The sequence below is a fragment of the Ascaphus truei genome, chromosome 6, assembly GCF_040206685.1.
Source record: "Ascaphus truei isolate aAscTru1 chromosome 6, aAscTru1.hap1, whole genome shotgun sequence".
Lineage (NCBI taxonomy): Eukaryota > Metazoa > Chordata > Amphibia > Anura > Ascaphidae > Ascaphus > Ascaphus truei.
Window position 1 is genome coordinate 44595297 of NC_134488.1, and position 15045 is coordinate 44610341.

A 15045-nucleotide genomic window follows, 5' to 3' on the forward strand; every position below is an offset into this window, starting at 1 on the left:
CGGCGGCACCCACCAAGGGAGGAGAGAGAACCAGAGGAGTGGCTGTAGAAGGTAATGGGACCGGAGGGAAGACAGAGGGAGGCCGCGAGCAGAGAGTACCGTGGAGGGGCTTGGGTGTTTGGGAATATGCGCGCGCCCTGCGGGGAACACGTGCAGATGCCGGGAGCGCGTCAGGGCATGCCGCAGAGAGATGGATGTGGGAGGAGGAAGGGAGAACTGAACGAGGAGGCAAGGGAGGAAGATCAGAGGCAGGGGAAAGCATGGTGCCAGGGACACATGGAGAGGAAGGAATCCCCTGAACCGTCACAGTATCCCCCCTTTGAGGATCGATCTCCGGGCGATCTTGCCATGGTTTCTTGGGGAATTTCCAATGGAATTGCCAGTGGAGTTTGGGAGCGTGGATGTGACGTGACGGAATCCATGAATGCTCTTCTGGGCCATACCCCTTCCAATGGATGAGGAATTGTAGGTTATTTCTGGACCAACGGGAGTAAATTATGGAGTGAACTTCGTATTCTTGCTGCCCGTGGATGGTCACCGGGTTGGGTTTTCGGGAACGTTCCGGGAAGTGAGAGCTCTGGATAAATAGTTTGAGTAAGGATACATGGAACACAGAAGAAATCCTCAAGTTAGGAGGAAGTGCCAAACGGTATGCGACCGGATTGATCCTCTCTAATATCTTGAAGGGGCCCAAAAATCTCGGGGACAACTTTGGAGACGGGGTCATGAGCCTTATATTTTTTGAGGACAACCACACTCTGTCTCCGGGTTTGAACAAAGGGCCCGGTTGACGACGTCGATCTGCTTTTGTTTTTTGTCTTTAGACAGCAGTTTGTAGGGTTTTAAGGATCTTCCTCCAAGAATTCTGAAGGGTTGAAACATGAGAATCCGTTTCGGGAACACCAGAAGGGAGGGAGGAGAGGGGAAGACTGCTAGGGTGGAATCCAAAATTAATGAAGAAAGGGGACTCTTGCGTAGATTCATTTTTAAGAGAGTTGATAGCAAATTCAGCCCACGGTAGCAGATTCACCAAGTTGTCTTGAGATCCGGAGACGAAACATCTGAGATACTGCTCTAAGGTCTGATTCATTCTTTCAGTCTGACCATTGGTCTGAGGGTGATATCCAGAAGAAAAAAGAGAAATCCCAAGTCTCTGGGAAAAGGCACGCCAGAACTTAGAGAGGAATTGAGAACCTCTGTCAGAAACAATCGAAATAGGAACACCGTGCAATCTGAAAATTTCCTTAGAAAAAATATCGGCCATAGTAGCAGAATTAGGAAGACCCTTGAGGGGAATAAAGTGTGAGTGTTTAGAAAATCTGTCTACAACAACAAGAATGGTATTCATTCCTTTAGAATTGGGAAGTTCGACAATGAAGTCCATAGAGATGTGTTTCCAAGGTTGCTCCGGAATGAGAAGAGGCATGAAAAGGCCCGAAGGTTTGTGATGGGCAGATTTACTCTGGGCACATACAAGCACTGGTGAAATCAAAAATGTCCTTGTTCATCTTAGGCCACCAAAAGGTCCGTTTAATAAGATCCGCTGTCCTCTTGAAGCCTGGATGACCGGCCGATCTAGATGAATGTACCCAAAGTAAGATTTTGTGGCGAAATCGTGGAGCTGCTTATAAGCGTCCCTCTGGTACCCTGAATCTCCTGGGAATGTGAACCTGGGCTTTGTTGATTTCATCCAACACATCAAAATTATTGGCAGAGATTATGCACTTGGTGGGAAGAATAGGTTCCGTGGACTCATTGGATTCGTTATCCGTGGCGAACTGACGAGAGAGAGTATCTGCTTTGATATTTTTGGTACCCAGAATATATGAAATGGTATAGTTGAAACGGGAAAAAAAAGAGATCAACGGGCCTGACGAGATCCTAATCGTCGAGCCCCCTCGATATACAGTACATTTTTGTAATTTGTGAGGATGGCAATAGGCTCCTTGGTGCCTTCGAGAAGATGCCTCCACTCCTGAAGAGCTAATTTAATGGCCAATAGCTCACGATTACCAACATCATAATTTCTCTCGGCAGACGAGAATTTCCGAGAAAAAAAACCACAGGGATGGAGTTTTTCTTGGGGAGAGAATCTCTGAGAGAGTACTGCACCGGCTCCCACATCCGAGGCGTCAACTTCTAATGTGAAGGGAAGTGAGGTATCAGGATGCCGAAGGATGGGTGCAGAGGCGAAGGCTTTTTTGAGAAACTCGAAGGCGTCAATGGCTTCGGGAGGCCAAGACGTGGGGTCGGCACCTTTTTTGGTCAAGGCGGTGATGGGGAGAGCAATGGAAGAAAAATTACGGATGAATTTCCTGTAATAATTGGCAAAGCCGAGAAAACGCTGCACGGCCTTGAGAGAATTTGGCAGCGGCCAGTCGAGAACAGACTTCAATTTCTCTGGGTCCATAGAAAAACCTTGGTTAGAGATAATATAGCCTAAGAAGGCAGTAGACGTCTGGTGGAACAAACACTTCTCCATCTTGGCATATAGGCGATTAGCACGGAGCCTAGAAAGCACCAATTTGGTATGGTGAATGTGTTCATCTAAGTTTTTAGAAAAAATGAGAATGTCATCCCAGTATACGATAACAAATGTTCCCAATACATCCCGTAAGATGTCGTTCATGAACTCTTGGAAAACGGCAGGAGCATTGCATAACCCAAACGCCATCACTAGATACTCATAATGTCCAGATCGCGTATTAAATGCGGTTTTCCATTCGTCCCCTTCCTTTATACGAATGAGGTTATAGGCCCCTCTTAAATCGAGCTTGGAGACGATAAAGGCTCCTTGGAGGTGGTCGAAAAGTTCAGAGATTAGGGGAGGGGATAACGATTTTTCACCGTGATTTTGTTGAGTCCGTGATAGTCGATACAGGGTCTTAGCGATCCATCCTTCTTCTTCACGAAGAAGTTTGCCCCAGCGGGGGAGGTAGAATTGCGGATGAATCCTTTCTCCAAATTTTCTTGGATGTAAGACATCATAGCCTCAGTTTCTGGAATGGATAAGGGGTATGATTTCGACTTCGGGAGGATGGTTCCTGGAATTAAATCAATAGGACAATCGTAGGGACGATGGGGAGGCAATACTTCAGCCTGTACTTTGTTAAACACATCCAGGAACTCATGATACATGGTCGGAAGAATCGACAGATTGGAAGGAACGGACTCCAAACCGTCGAGCACAGCAGCAGGAGGAGAAGTAGAGACTGGCTCATCTGAGGAAGGCTACTGGATAGGTAAGGCACCGGTCCAATCAATGCGCGGATTGTGGAGTTGCAGCCAAGGCAATCCTAAAATAACCTGAACGGTAGGAGAATGGAAGATATCAAAAACTATTACCTCCTTATGACCGTTGGCCAAGGTCAAAGTGACAGGAATGGACTCCCAGATGATGAAGGCTGGCTGAAGCGGGCGAACATCAATAGCCTCGAGGCCAATGGGTGCTTTTCTCTTGACCAGAGGGATTTGGTTCTCAGAGGCGAAGGTATGATCCAAGAAGTTACCGCCAGATCCAGAGTCAATGAAAGCTTTTACTTCCAATAGGAGGTCAGGGCCCACTAGCATAACAGGAAGCATGAATTTCTTTGGGAGATTCTTAGGGAGAGAGGGGCAAGAAGAGATAGTACCCAGTAGAAGCCCCTCTACCTTTACTGGTTATTCCCTTTTCCCGGCTTCAGGGAACAGTTCTGGAGACGATGTTCTGAAGAACCACAGTAGAAACAGAGTCAATTCTGACGACGTCGCATTCTCTCCGCAGCCCGAGGTTGTTTGTCTACCGATTTGCATCGGCTCTGGGACGTCCAATGCCAGGAAGGGCGAAGAGGGCGACCTGTGAGAGACAACCGGGGAAGAAAGAGAACGGGAACAGTGTCGCTCATGACGTCGTTCCTGGGTGCGTTGGTCCATTCGTATTCTGTGAGTAATCAGTTTGTCCAGGGAAGAAGGCCGGGCGTGAGTTGCGAGATCATCCTTCAAGGTGTCAGAGAGACCGTGCCAGTATGCGGCGGCAAGTGCCTCATCATTCCATTGAGTCTCCGCAGCGAGGGTACGGAATTCGATCGCGTACTTTGCAGCAGATCTTCGAGCCTGCGAGATATGAAAGAGAGAAAAAGCGGCCGTCAACCCGGCGTGCGGGATTGTTAAACACTTGCTGGAATTCACGCCTAAACTTAGGGTAATCTTGGGTTAATTCAGTTTTATGTTCCCAGAAGGGAGAAGCCCAAGCGAGAGCGTCGCCGGTGAGTAACGTGTAAATGTAAGCCACCTTAGAACGGCCGGTAGGAAACCGAGAGAGAGACATTTTGAATTGCACCTCGCATTGGTTTTGTAATCCGCGACAAGCGAGAGGTTCCCCATCATACCGGTTGGGAAGTGGAATACGTTGTACAGCATTACCATATGTCATAGAGACAGTGGGTGACGGAGCCACTGGAGTTTGCTGGAGACAGATTAGCAAGTTGCTGCGAAACAGTGGTCAGCTGGTTGCTCACAAATTGTAAATGTTCCAAGGAAACACCTTGACCCACCTCAGGGGGGTCTGCATTTATTGGGCTCTGCATAATGTAACGCCTGTATGCCCGCAGACCTGGCCAGTCCCCAGTACTGAGGTGTGTAGGGTTATAACACGCACCCACAGCAGTGAGGGCGTGCCCGGAGTGTGGTAGTGCGTTGCCGGGCCTGAAGAAAGAAGGTTAAGGTATACTTGCAACGCCTTCGGATTCAGAGTTCGGATAGTGATGTCCGTGTGCCAGAGTCTAGGGCAATAGAGAGCAGGATAGTGATGTCCGTAAGCCAGAGTCCAGGGATAACTAAAGGTAGCGAAGTCGTATCCGTATGCAGGATTCAAGGGCAGGAGAGAGCAGGGTAATCCAGTACAAAGCAGAGTTCAAGCCAGGGAGATCCGGAGGTAAGCAGGAGCAGGAACAAACGCTGAAAGACACAGGAGAGCCAAGCATAGGACTGCACACACAGGGGTAACAAGAAGCTATGCAGAGCAATGCGCTAGAGGACAGACAGGGGTTATAAAGGAGGGAACACCAATGGGAGAGAGAGGAGGAGTAGAGGGTGAAGTGAGAGGCAGCAGGGATAGGTGAGAAGGAGAGAGGGAGGAGACTGGTAAATCAGAGAGGGAGATAGCTTGCACAGCATGGGGGGCGGAGCCAGAGGTCTGGGGAAGTTTACAAGAGGAGCGTGTGTGTGCGGCCTCTGTAAGGTTGGGGTGCATGTGCACAGGCTGCGTCAGAAAGTGCGCGGAGCGCCGCGCCACGGGGGCACCCGCCGAAGGGAGGAGAGAGAACCGGAGGAGTGACTGTAGAAGGTAATGTGACCGGAGGGAAGACAGAGGGAGGTCGCAAGCACGGAGTACCATGGAGGGGCTCGGGTGTTTGGGAATATGTGCGCGCCCTGCGGGGAACGCGCGCAGACGCCGGGAGCGCATAAGGGAATGCCGCAGCAGGACGGATGCGGGAGGAGGAAGGGAGAACCGAACGAGGAGGCAAGGGAGGAAGATCAGTGGCAGGGGAAAGCACGGTGCCGGGGACACATGGAGAGGAAGGAATCCCCTGAACCGTCACAGTGTTGTATGAGAGGGACATCAGAATTGGTACAAGGAAGACCCCATTTTATAGGGTTTTTGTCAGTCCAATCTAGGTGTGGATTATGTCATTGGAGCCAGGGGAGACCAAAGATTACCTCCACGGAAGGTGAGTGGATCACGTCCAAAGATCTCCTCCTTGTGGCCATCTTTAGTGCAATGGGAAATTACACAGGTTTGCGAGGAGATGAAAAGGCGAAGCGCTAGCAGAGCGTGAAAAGTGCAGAGGAGGAGGCTGTGCTGCAGCCTGCTGTTTTACAAGTGTGTGTCTACAGTACATCAATAAAGTTACTTTTGTTCAAATCTCGGAACTGACGTCATATTGGCTGTTTGCTGTTGCACCGGATCTTATCTCTCCATTTCTACTTGCGAGGAGATGAAGGCTGGCTGGAGAGGATGTCCATCTATGGCCTCCAACCTGACGGTACAGATTTTTGCAAGGGGGGAATGTTGTTCCTTACTGCGAAGTCCTGATCCACAAAATTTCCTCCAGACCCAGAGTTAATGAAGGATGAAGCGGAGGTTTTGAAGCCAGGGCCCTCAAGAGAAATAGGGTGTATGATCCGAGTTAGCAGGATTTCCTGGATAGAAGGGGAAAGTGAGATAGTACCCAAGGTGATCCACTTATATCTCGTTTGAGCGTTAGCATTACGCGGCTTGAGTGGACAACGGGCTAGCTGATGACCGCAATAGTGACAAAGGCCGCTGTCCCACCAGCGTTGTTTCTCAGTGGGAGATAATTGGTGGCCTCCCAGCTACATAGGTTCAGGATCGTCAGTTAGAGAAGAATCTAAAGGAACAATGGATAGAAGGTCTGGCCGGAAGAGGCCGGGAATTAGAGCGTTCAACCTTTTTCTTCTGGAGACGCTGGTCAACACGGATACATACCGCAATGAGATCCTCCAATTTGGTAGGTCTTTTTTGGGTGGCCAATTGATCCTTGAGGGGTTCGGCTAGACCCTGCTAGAAGGCCGCAGACAAAACCTCAATATTTCAGTTTGTCTCTGCTGCGATAGTCCTGAACTCAGGGGCGTATTTAGCGACTGGCCAGAGACCTTGAGAAATATGGAAAAGAGAGGAGGCCACAGTGATCTTGCGACACGGGGTATCAAAAACCTGCTTAAATTCTTTTATAAAGTGGGATTAGTCCTGAGTGATCTCTGGTCTTTGTTCCCAAACGAGGGAGGCCCAGGTCAAGGCGTCACTGGTCAGCAGGGCGATAATATAGGCCACTTTAGACCTTGCACAGGGAAAATGAGAATTGGTTAACTCAAATTGAATTTCAATGTTGAAAAAGCATAACTGGCGCACAGCCAAAGGATTGGGTCACCAAGCAATAACTGAAGAATGATCCTTAATTTAATCCATAGAACAAGCGGAGGTTAGCACCCTCCTACGCGTTTCGTGTACGGAAGTACACTTTATCAAGTGTACTTCCGCACACGAAACAACTCCTTGATAAAGTGTACTTCCGTACACGAAACGCTTTGGAGGGTACTAATCTCCGCTTGTTCTATTGATTAAATTAAGGATCATTCTTCAGTTATTTTTTGGTGACCCAATCCTTTGGCTGCGCGCCAGTTCTCCTTTTTCAACATTGAAATTCAATTTGAGTTAACCACTTCTCATTTTTAATTTTTGTTAGCAGTTTATTTTAGTAAGATATTTTTTAGTTTAGCTAACAAGTTTATCTTTTTTATAGAGCTCTATACTCTTGATAATCACATTGCCAATGTTGCTAGAACAATTTGTTTACATTCTGAGCAAAGAGCCGATTGGCTGATTAATTATCTATTTGAACCTATACTATTGGCAGTAACCCTTTGAGAAAGTCACCCGTGTGCGCCGAAACACGTCAGGGAGCATCATCACGCATCCTGCACTGACATTACGTCATTACGCATACGCATAATCAGGCCAGATCGCGGAATAGAATTGCGGCTTACTACTGCAGGAGACTTTATTGAAACTCAAAAGGGACCATCTGTGAACATCCAAAGGTGCCTCAAGGTTTCTCAGCAGACCGCTGTTCCCCTAAACCACGGAGTGAGATCTGGACTTTGGATTTTGGACGAGGAGTCACCTGTTTGGCGGTGATAATTTTTCACAAATGCCATATTTTTTATTGACCTTTGTGAGTGATATTCTTCCCCCTTCCCCCTTTCCCATCATTAAATGTATTTTTTTTAGGCTATGGGGGTGCGCTCTCTCTTCTCTTTCTCCTCTAGGTCATAATCGGATGTGGTTAATCCTTTTGAGAGCTGCCGGAGACCCCCTCAACAGAATTAATTGTCTATAACTTGATGGACTTTCTATAAGGTCCTGAAAGCCTCCACACTGGCAATGATTAAGCACTACTTGCGAAACGTGCACGTCTAGTGTACTCAAGCAACACTTCAATAACGACTATCTACCTGGGGACTATCATATCCCTTAGGTAATTAAGCGTAGTGATACAGAGTTTAATCCTATTTTAATCCCCATTGTTTTACTATGTTTTACTATTCTAATAAAGTTTAGTTTTAAATTTACACCATCATCTAAACACAGTGTATGAGTGCTCAACTGGGGTTCTTTCCTACATTGTTTATCGGACTTTCTATAAGGACTGGTTCTTATAATTTCATGTATTTATCACTGTTTGTATATAGAATACTAGCACTGTGTGTAATTAATAATATTTTATCAATTAATTTTCACTATTTTTACTACATTCACTTCACCGTCACCATTCTAAATTAATTTGGTTAATACCATTTATCACATTGTCGCTACTTTATATGTTTCTTTATATATTCTTTATATATATATATATATATAATGTATACAACAAAAAACAAAGATACCCAATGCTACATCCAATGGGATAAAATACATACAGATGAGATCTCCGGTTCTGGCATGTCGTCCTTGTAGCTCCGGCTTGGGAAACCCCCCCCCCCCCCCCCACCACCCACACTGCACACACAAGAGGCACACACATGATTTGCCTGGCTTTTTGAAAGCAATTGTTGGTGTCAGCGAACAATGGGTAGTCACAAATTCCCCAGTGGGGAGCCAGCTGACAGCGCATGGAGTGTCCCTAGAGGCTCAACCCGAAACGGAGACTTCATCTGTAGTTAAATACTTTAATGTTAGTATTCTCATGAAAAAGGGTAATTTAGTTAAACCCTTTGGCCAGAGCGTTATAAGCAAGCAGTCACGTCACGGCATGAACAGTATGCAGGTCCTAACACCACCTGTGAAAATTCTAATTGACCTCTGCAGTGGAGGAAATGGCCTTAATAGACTTGTCCTGCAACCATATCCTATTCTTCATGAGGTGCCTTAGACTTGTCAACCCAATAAAACTGTGGAAAGCAAGCGGAATCACTGTATGCAGTTTAAAATAATAAATAATGTATTTCAATTCAGTATGTGTCTTTCACTATGGCAGATGCTGCAGTGAATATGTTTGTCCCTGTTCTGTTATACCATAGCCACCTTTGTGCATATCCTTCATGTAGCACCAAAAAGTGCATATACCTGTAGTAGCTCCCTCCTCCGACTTCCTATAAAAGCAACCCCATTCCAATTCATGGTTGACAGTTTAATCTGGAGCAGACCAAAAGTAGGATGTGACAGTGATGCTACCCATCAGCTGGTTTAGCTGACACTACTAGAGCTCTTAATATTAATAATAATAATAATAATAATAATAATAATATGTTCTTGTATAGCGCTGCTAGTTTTACGTAGGGCTTTACAGACATTTTGCAGGCACAGGTCTTTGCCCCTTGGAGCTTACAATCTATGTTTTGGTGCCTAAGGCACAGGGAGATAAAGGTCACAAGGATCCGACACCGGGAATTTAACTAGGTTCCCCTGCTTCAAACTCAGTGCCTGCCTAGAAAAGTAGTGGTTGTGGGTTCTAGTTCTGTTGGTTCTGCCACCAGTACTCTATTCCAGTTACTTGGTGCTTTAGGATTATCAACTCAATACAGTTGGTATGGAAATTATTTTAGGAAGTGTGGGAGATGAGAACAATTTAAAAATAGTTTGCAAAGCCATTAGCATATCACCCAGGGTACCTCAGGTGCTCTCCTCTAACCAAAAGGCCCAACCATAGCATGTATGCAAAAACTAAATAAAATGTTAAATGATGGATTTGAACCCCACTATGACCACATTTTATAGCATCCCAAAAGTACACAAAAATGCAGTCAAACACCTGGGTGCCTGTAACAGAAGAGTTATCCCTGTTCAAGTAATGTGCCTCTAATCCAGCAGTGTGGTGGTTAACTGCTGGTAGTCAATTAACAAACACCACCTGCCTGATTAGATTGCTTACAAAAGCCTGTCTTTTGAGACAGGAAGTGAGACTTCTTAGCTCATACCTGAGCTGAACTTGGAGACAGAGCAGAGATTGTCTTTGACTCTCACAACTTGTCTTGAGCCCTGCCAGAAGACACAGCATAGCTGCTTTCAAGACACAGGGAAAACTTCTAAACCTGAATGCTGACACACCCTGAGGAAAAGGGAGCTGAACCAGGGACAGAGACGATTTTCCCTCCAAACCACAAGGAACAGATAAGACTTTCATTTAGGAGACTTCTTATATCTGCTTATTTCATGCTATATGTTTTGGGGCTGGGAGACATGCTTATCTAAGGGAGTTGTGAACTGCATAATATTTCACTAGAAATACTCCAAAGTGAATAGAAGCTTTGTTAATTCCTTGTTTGGATGTTTTCCTGATGTTAAGGAAAAGGCAAAATAAAAAGGCTTATTTAATTTCACCATAATCAGTCTCCCTTGCATACCTCTGTGAGCGTCCGCCCACATATGGTGTCCGAAGTTGGACGAGAGGTGTCTTTGAAGTTAAAAAGGACCGGAAATTTTTTATGTGAATTTTTTTTTATGCTTTTTGCCTACAAACAGTCTGAGCAACTTAAAAAAAAAAAAAATCTCATGCAGCAGAGATCAGAGTTAAAGTGATACACACCACTGAAACTTACAAAACCCCCAGATGGACTTTTTTCCCCAATCCCAAGTGGAGAGAGAGAGACTGCTGAAGCAGGTAAACCTTTATTTGCCTATCACAAAGTTTAATATGGTCATTGAAATAGGGGTTTTGCCTTCTAGCCATAGTCAGCGTTCAAGAAGTGAGTCAGCCCTTAAAAAGGGATAGGTGTTTGTTGTTTTCAAAAGTTTCGCTGAAGCAGTGAAGACCCACGAGCGGTACTGATTTTGCAAATAAAGGTGGCCACACCGCATAGGACTACCAGCTGTGAATGGAGTATATGCAGAAAAGTTTGAAAATTGATGCAAAACTGTGCTGAAGCAGGGGAATTTTTAGCAAAGAAATGCTAAGTGTAAAATTGCCCTACAGGGGAAAAAGGGATTGCTGAACTGTGTAAAAGGTATTCCAAAGCCAATTGCTGAGTGTTGAGTTACCCTGCCGGGAGTGAAAGAAATATTCCATTGCAAAGAATGTTTTTTTTTCTGCAAGTAAAAAAGTTTGCTTATGTATCTTGGGAGCAAAACAGACACCCGAAGTGTGGAGTGGGAATGCTATAATACGCAAAGATGAGACTGAAAATTACTGAACTCAAACAGAAAACCACATTATTTGGTTGAAGCAGAGAGATTGGCCCTAGCAAGTAAATGGTGTTAAGCAAACAGAAGTTTTTACCTAGCAACTACACATTCAGCATACCTAATGAGAGATTATACCTAGCAAGTAAATATGTAAAGCAAATAGACTTTTTTACCTAGCAACTGCACATCTTGTATACCCGATGAGAGAAAATGCATGCACAGTACTGCTGATATTGTAAAACTTATCCAAGAAAGAAAAATTCTACAGAGATGCCTGTGAAAGCTACGACCTCTACAAGCAAAATATGCCCACCTGTAGGACTACCACAATTGGAGTTCTAGCAAATACAGTGGCAACAGCTGCAATAGCGCCTCCTGAGGTCAGGAAGAAAATAACACCTGATAGCCTAAAAATGGAGGACAAGATGCAGCGTTCCCGTAATGAACCCTACCCCACGGAAAAGTGGCCCTTCCAGTCCAATAAAGAGGAAGACATCTCTTACGGGGGAACCTGAACCGAGTCACACCCACAAAACACCCCAAGAATGGTGGGGGTGCCTGAACTCGGCACGAACAGAAAAGACCGCTCCCATTGATGACGAATATAAACAGCAGGAGAAAGAGCGGGAGCAGTGGATCACCGAATATTTCCGTCAGCTATTACAGTTGCAAGAAAAGCCGGGTGGATCCAGTGACGCTGCTAAAATTTCAAATATAGGAGACCCCAGTATTCCTGATGGGACGGAGTCATCCAAAACAAAAAGTTGGAAAAAGAAAAAGAAAAGCGGTTCTTCACTTACTGTGGAAGGAACAGACACGTCCGCAGATCCTGTGGAGGAAAAGGGGGACCGAGTTGCCCTGCAGCCTAGAGAAAATGGAGAATTCGTCCCGCGGTTAACCGAATATCCAGAGGGCCCAAGGCAGAAGTAGTGTACCCCAAAGAAGTGTCTGTCCGGTGCCAAAAGTGAGGAACCCTCAACCAACCATCCCAGGGAAGTGGAGCCGGAACCAGTGAGTGACGATCCCTTGACCAGCCCTGAAGATGCCCTGAAAAATGCCAGGCATGACAGTGATATGCTCCGTGAACAAATTAAACAAAAGGAAGATGGTTACACAGAGCTACAGAAAAATAACGTGAAGCTACAGGAATATGGGCTCGCAATGTACTCTTTAGACAGGACAGAATTGGACGATCTCAAGACTGAGCTAGATACTGCAAATGCTACTATTTCCGCCATGGATGAAAAGCAGAGCCAATCTGATAAAATGGTGGCTACGCTAAAGCGGAAGTATGAGGAGACACTGAAGCAGATGACAGTCTTCCATCAAGAGGTTCACACTCTTCGCATTTGGCTGAATGCCTCACAACAGGAGGTCAACAGTGTCCGAATAGAGGTGGACGTATCTCAGAAAGAGGTTCAGACACTCCGCAGAGCACTGGATGCCTCACATCATCAGACCAACAGCTGCCGCACAGACCTGGAAGTTTTCAGAAAGGAACTACACAGTCTCACTGAGGAGCTGGACATTTCTAAAGAAACGATTGTCAAAATTAATACAAATCTCCAAATCTCCCAGAAAGAGCTTCAGACCCTCAACCTAGAGAAGGATGTCTCACGCCAGGAAACTGTCATTCCCAAAGCAGATGTGCGTAAATGGAATGAGGACCTGAAAGAGGCCCTGATTCGTACAGAGACTGAAAAAGGAGAACATTTAAGATTACAAAGAAAAAACTTAAAACTCAAAGAAGAAAATTTTAATTTGACAAACGACGTCAAGGAAAAAAATGAAAAGCTGCACGAGTTTAAAGAAATAAATAGACTTTTGGAAGGTGAGAAGTGTGAAGCAGAGCACCGACTGCAGAACCAACTGCAAGGTCTGCGTACGCACCTTGAGAAGGCAGAGGAGAAGCAGCGAACTCTGCAGGAAGACAATCTGCAGGCTGTTAAAGAAATTCAAGTGCTGCAGGAATGTCTGTTGACCGAGTATGTCCCCACAAAGCAGCATGAGAAACTGAAGGCTACCTTGAGCATCACCAAAGCATCGCTAGAGGCCAAGCTTAGAACCCAGGTGACCCGGCACAAAAGGGAGCACAAGAAGGTCCAGAAACTAAAACAAGTAACTGTGGCCCGAGCAAAGAAATTGATAGTGCTTCACAATGCAATAAAAATGTGGAGGCAAGCTCAGAGAAAGCAAAGCGTGCAGATAAGTTCCCTGAGAAGAGACTTGCAAGACGCACTCAAAAAACAGGGATCTCTCGCTGATGAGATTACAGTCCTACAAGGACAAGTATTGACCCTGACTAAGCGTCAGTATCCCAAAGCCACAAAAACCCATGAAGACAAGGGTACAGTGAGAGCTGGGAATACCGCACGTCTGAAGGACAAGGTTGCAAAATTTGAACCACCTAAACAAGCACTAGCAAAACCTTCAGCCACCCAACAGGCAACAAAAGAAGGTACACGTGCTGAATCAAAACCAGAAGAATCCTTAGCTGATGAAGCTGAAAAGATGGGACATTCTCTGGAAGTGGGTGTGAAATTGCAACTTAACCTCAAAGAGGCTGAACTAGCAAACCCATTAAGTGGGAAAAGGGCAGAGAGACAGCTTCAAGAGCGGAAAACTCAAAAGGCTGTTTTGAAATGCTCTGCAACTGCTGCCAAACAGTATGCCTACAATAAGACGAGCACCCGACGCGAGGGAAATCTCAGGACCGCGCACGTAGAAAAAAGACTATACTTAGAAAAAGTCCTCTAGAAGCGACTGAGGGGTGCTGATCTCAAGCACCTTCAGGAGGAGACACAAATAAACTGGAGAAAGGTCTCCAATCCCAGCAGGACTGAGGGTTCTCTTCCTCCATCCACTCTCATTCAAGTCACAGAGATATCTAGAGTGAGAGTGGAAGGATGGGCTTTGGCCGTGGCAAGCTTGAGCTTCAAACAAACAGGGGAGGTATGTACACTGGCGACACACTTTATTCGAGCTCGGCTAGTCCCACGAATTCGGGTATACCCGGGTGTATTGAGGTTTGTGACTGTTTTCTGCCCGAGTGCATTGAGGTATTTTCCAAGCAGGGATTGAAGCATTTTATTCCCGCAGGCTGCAATACTGCACAGTATATATATATATACTGCATTACAATTCATGAATTTATGCCATCTGGTAGACACGCGAAGCATTGCAGCCTATTAAATCCTAATCATTATCATTTAACAGATCAGCCGCCCGTCAGCCAGGCATGAACCCAGGCTGGGAAGGCAAACGCAACGGGGCTTGTCAGAGGTGAGGAGCGGCGCATTCCAGGTATCTGCCAGGTACATACTGGGTATTTGCTCGAATAAAGTGTGTCGGTGCAGTAACAGGGGAGTTATCCCTGTTCAAGTAATGTGCCTCTAATCCAGCAGTGTGGTGGTTAACTGCTGGTAGTCAATTAACAAACACCACCTGCCTGATTAGATTGCTTACAAAAGCCTGTCTTTTGAGACAGGAAGTGATACTCCTTAGCTCATATCTGAGCTGAACTTGGAGACAGAGCAGAGATTGTCTTTGACTCTCACAACGTGTCTTGAGCCCTGCCAGAAGACACAGCATAGCTGCTTTCAAGACACAGGGAAAACTTCTAAACCTGAATGCTGACACACCCTGAGGAAAAGGGAGCTGAACCAGGGACAGAGAAGAGTTTCCCTCTAAACCACAAGGAACAGATAAGACTTTCATTTAAGAGACTTCTTATATCTGCTTATTTCATGCTATATACAGTAGAGGCAACTCTTATTCGAACAAAAAACAGTGGCAATTCCCCAAAAAACCCAGGAAACACCCAGGTACATTCTGAATACATGCCTTAAACTTTCCTTAAACTAGCC

The 15045-nt window shown here is 45.7% G+C and overlaps 1 pseudogene; it reads left to right on the forward strand.

Annotated features, from left to right (window-relative positions):
• Positions 1-3136: 3136 nt before the first annotated feature.
• Positions 3137-15045, forward strand: part of LOC142498088 (nicotinamide N-methyltransferase-like) — a 29090-nt pseudogene continuing 17181 nt past the window's right edge.